Raw genomic sequence first — 5,438 nt, 5'->3', positions numbered from 1 at the left:
CCGACAGCAAGATCTGTCGCCAAAACCGTAGCCTAATGTAGACACAGATGGCTATGGTTTTGCTGTGGGTTTTTGATTAAATTTGCTGCCAATCTGCGCGCAGTCTGCGCTCAATTTGCTTACTGGCTAGTTCCGATATTCTGTATCAAACTAGTAAAAAATGAAATAACGTAGATCAAATTATTATTTCTAGACTCTAGAATGATGTTGACGTATATGTCACTTATAAGCTTCCGATACATATTTATCTGGAAAACTGAATATACCGAGTCCATAGATTCATTCTCTAGGCACGTATTATGGAACTTTTCGAAATCGATTCCGATCGGAATAATTTCGTTTTCCCTAGAATAGAAATTTAGAGAATAACGAAGATATTTCGGTCGAGATTGATTCTAAAGAATTTCATAATACATATTCTGAAAAGATACGCGTCGGGAGCCTAGAGATGGCGTACACGTTTACACCTTTTGCATACTGAGAAAGGACACTATTAATGCACTTACCATACAAGTTGTGTTAAACAACTATGTTAAACAACATATGAAAATTGCAAAATTAGAAATACATTGCGAAATGTTGCTGCAATATTATTATTCTGAGATTGCAGTAGCAAGAAAATTTCAGAAATTTTGCGATGCAACAATACGTAGCAACATTGTAACATAATATATATTTAGTAAAATTTTACTAAATATATACTTCAAAGTTTCTAAAAATCAAGTACCTTACACTATCATACATCTGTCAATATAATAGTTTTTAACTATGAAGACTATTGTAAAACTTTTTAAAAGAAATTTATATATTCTAAAATACTAATGGCTTAAAGCTATTATGCTGACATGTATATATAAAAAATTTTACTAAATATATATTATGTTACAATGTTGCTACGTATTGTTGCATCGCAAAATTTCTGAAATTTTCTTGCTACTGCAATCTCAGAATAATAATATTGCAGCAACATTTCGCAATGTATTTCTAATTTTGCAATTTTCAAAAGAATATTTGTTACAATGTTCCCGTAATATATATACAGTGTTGTAACAGATACATGTTTTGAAGTAGCTAGATATAGATACAGATACAGTAAGAAAAATGTAGCTAGATGAAGATACAGATACGAATTTCATATGAATAACTAGATGTAGATACATATACTTTTAGGATGTATCTCTTCAGATACTTTTCAAATATTTTGATTACGGAGCGCTCAGTAAGCTCTTACATTTCATTGGTACATATTTTTAGATCTAAAAGAATATGCCAATGGAATACAAGAGCTCACTGAGCACTCAATGAGCGGTTGTAATACTGAATACACCCAATGGACGCGTTCAGCGGAAAAAGCGCTCAATGAGCAATCAGCGATTATTGGTTCTTACTGTTAGGTTTCTTACTTTAGATCCCTAAATCTAGACCAGTTATATTGACAAATTATTCAACTGTTGTGTAACAGTCAAGTTCGCTGAACGCTCCTAATAAAGCAACCATGGTGTAAGAATATAAGGGTTGCGTTCTGTTTCACATATTATGCGCGCATTCTCTACTGTATACGTGATATGAACTGTAGATAAATGCGCGCATATACGTGAAACAGAACGCGGCCAAAGTGTTTCATTGCGCATTATGGAGGTGGGAGTAGAATTAATCAGAAAGTTACCACAAAATATGTTAACGTTACGTCTGATGAGAGCCATTGGGTTTTTCGCATTTGTGGAAACTTTCTGATTGGTAGCTACTGCGCATCCACCGGAATGTATCACCTTATATTCTTACACCATGGAAGCAACTTTGTCTCTTGTGAAAAAATAACAATTATATATAAAATCACCAAAATTGCATTTTATTTCGTATTTGTATCTGAAATGATAAATTTAGATACAGATATGAAATAAAATGTAACTAGATATATTAGGTGCGCAACTAAGTTCCCGCTGTTTGTCAATAGATGACTCCAGCAGTAAGTGCTGGTCGATTTTGACATATCTAAAACGTCATGAACCAAGCTTAGACATATGGTAAACAAACCGCTTTGACACGTTAGTGATTTTGTTTTGGCATCATATACTTTTGGTTGTGTGAAAATGTCTGATTTTGTGCCAAATCGTCATTTGCGGGAAGTGTTGATTTTCTTATTTCATTCGAAGAAAATGGCGGCTGAAGCGCATCGAGAGCTCCAAAAAGTTTACGGAGATGCTGCTCTAAGTGAAACAACGTGCCGTGATTGGTTTCGTCGCTTCAAAGACGATGATTTCGATGTTGACGACCGTCCGCGTGAAGGAAGGCCAAAAACTTTCGAAGACGCTGAATTGGAGGCATTGCTCGATGAGGATCCGTGCCAAACGCAAGAACAGCTTGCTTCAGCATTAGGAGTTACCCGCCAAGCCATTTCCAAGCGATTGCATGCGTTGGGAATGATTCAAAAGCAAGGAACTTGGGTTCCTTATGATTTGAAGCCAAGGGACGTTGAGCGTCGTTTTTTCGCCTGTGAACAACTGCTCCAGCGGCAAAAAAGGAAGGGTTTTCTTCATCGCATCGTGACGGGTGATGAAAAATGGATTCATTACAGCAACCCAAAGAAAAGAAAGTCATGGGAACTACCCGGTCATGCTTCTACGTCGTCGGCTCGGCCGAATATTCACGCTGCAAAGGTTATGCTGTGTATTTGGTGGGACCAGGTCGGTGTTATTTATTATGAGCTGTTGAAACCGAACGAAACCATCACTGGGAAACGGTATCAAATTCAATTGATGCGATTGAGCCGAGCATTGCGCGAAAAACGGCCACAATACGAGCAGAGGCACGAAAAAGTGATTCTACTGCATGACAACGCTCGGCCTCATGTTGCCAAATCCGTTAAAACCTACTTGGAAACGCTCAAATGGGAAGTCCTACCCCACCCGCCATATTCCCCAGATATTGCGCCGTCCGATTATTACTTATTCCGTTCGATGGCACATGGTCTGGCTGATCAGCAGTTCCGCTCATATGAAGACATAAAAAAATGGCTTGATTTGTGGATAGCCTCACAAGACGGACGCTTTTACCGTAACGGTATTCGAGCTCTGCCAGAAAGATGGAAAAAAATTGTAGCTAGCGATGGGCAATACTTTGAATGATTCATTTATAACCATTTTTTCACAATAAAATTGCATTTTCATAAAAAAAACAGAAACGAGAACTTAGTTGCGCACTTAATAGATACAGATTTTGAAATGAAAAATATAACTAGATACAGATATAGATACACAAAAAATATCTAGATACTGCAAAAAGATACATGTATCTAGATACATTACAATACTGTATATATATATATATATATATATATCTCACTGTGCTCTCTATATGATTTTATTATAATTAGAAAAAGAATATAAAACTTTCTAAAAGTAAATTGTTATATCCTAACAGAGTAGTATATAAATTTTATAAATCAAATATTTAGGCGGCGAAATTTTGTACTAATTCGTGATATACGGTGTTAGGGATAATTTATTGTAGTTTTTTAATTTTCAAAAACCAGAAATTGCCATATTCTGATTGTCACGGTCGTGAACAAAAAGGTTTTCTATAATTTTTGAGGTAAATTTGTAAACCTATCCATCTTAACTAATGGGATAATTCTTCCATTAGACAAGGTGACATATTCCGAAACTCATACAAAACAATTTTTGTATATATGATTGCACATATGATCAACGTGTTGCGCTAGGTATGTCTGCTGATTCCGTTCACTCGTAATTATTAATCACTCGCTTGTAAATTATTTAATAAAATTGTGCAATGTTTATTTACTCATTGTAACGAAGTTTACTGTAATTCAATAAAGTGCATAAATAAAATCATAATAATATAGAATAGTATAGATGAATATACACGATCTTTACGTGAGTGATTTGAAAAGTTTCTGACTTGATGAAGAAAACACGACTTTTCCAAATAAAGTAAAATTAAAGTTTAACGTTGTAACAACCACACGTCTCGCGTCGGTTGTTGATCGTATCGCCGGGAATATCGCTCGTCGGAGTCAAGGATCGTTGTGTAATTGACACTAGCAAATAATAACAAATAACACTTTATTTGATGTTTAGAATACAGAGCAACGGTGTGACCTACGTGTATTTCGGCGCGAGGCGGCAGCAGTAATCGGGTCTCGGTTTCGCTCGACTGTGTCTCGCGATTCGGTAGGCGGGGCGAATAGCGCGAAGCTGGCAAGTCGCGAGAGACAAATCGCGTGGAATCCGCGAACCGCGGTGCAAACAGACGGATGGTGGCGGGGGCCCGGCGGTATGCGGGGTGTTGGCGTGTCGCAGCACGCAGCACGCTATATTGGGCGACTCGCGTATCGCCGCGATGAATAAAGCAAGTATCGACAACGTTCGATCGGGCGCAGCGAACACACTGGCTCGGAGGCTTGCACGTGGGGTCGGGATATGATCGGTACCGAGAGGACTCGATCGGGTTCGCGAACACACGAACTCGTAGGCCGGTCGTTGGATCTTGATGGGAAGGCGAAGTCGGTGTCAAGAGCGCTTGACGGAGATAGCGAACACACAATCTCCAGGTGCCGGTTTCGTCGGTGTGGTCTCGGAGGGTGACAGGAAGGTAGAAACGATACGGTCGGATACCTTGCTCTCCGCTTTGAAGCATCGAGTTCCGTCGGCGGTCCGGATCGGTCTCTCTGCTTATTTCTCGGCCACGGTTTATATATCGTCTCGTTACATTTGACGTTGTTGTTGACGTTCCGTGTTTTTAGGCGTGGCGCATGTTTATGTTTGGTTTTATTTGTTTGGCGCTTAGCGCTGTTTACAGCCGACGGATGTTGTGTCGGCTGCTATTAGGGACGATGCGTGTAAGGCATCGTCACAACGTAATCTCCTTTTAACTCAATACACTTACTGCAACGCTTTTCTAAACCTTTCAGTAAAAACTAGTAAAAACTTTTGTCTAAATTAGTAAAATAGCTATTTACAGCACTTTGCACTTTACAATTTGATAAAAATTTGTTTTTTTAAGTAACCAATAAAAATAATTCCATACAAATCCCAAAAAATGGTTACTATTACCTTTCCAGGTAATAGAATTGTTTTGATCTTCTCTAGGGTCGATTTGATCTTTGAAGTCCACTGTTTTGATTGTTGTTTGTAGTAGTAGTAGTATATCATTTATTGATCCCCAGTATGAGGTTACAAAATCTATGGAGTTACAAATCTTCTCCTCGCCACTCACATACACATACCTCCACACCCTACCTCTTACATCTAAATCTTACAACTAACTTATACCTAATTTACATATCTAACTTTACCTCACTTAATCTAACTTAACTTATCACGTGGACTTCTGTTTCCTTCTCTCATCTCCCTCTCTCTCCCCCTCTCTCTCTCTCTTTCTCTCTCTCTCTCTCTCTCTCTCTCTCTCTCTCTCTC

Source organism: Odontomachus brunneus, unplaced genomic scaffold (genome assembly GCF_010583005.1).
Source record: "Odontomachus brunneus isolate Ranch 3 - 2012 unplaced genomic scaffold, Obru_v1 Obru_scaffold_089, whole genome shotgun sequence".
Taxonomy (NCBI): Eukaryota; Metazoa; Arthropoda; class Insecta; order Hymenoptera; family Formicidae; genus Odontomachus; species Odontomachus brunneus.
This window is presented reverse-complemented; position numbering follows the sequence as displayed.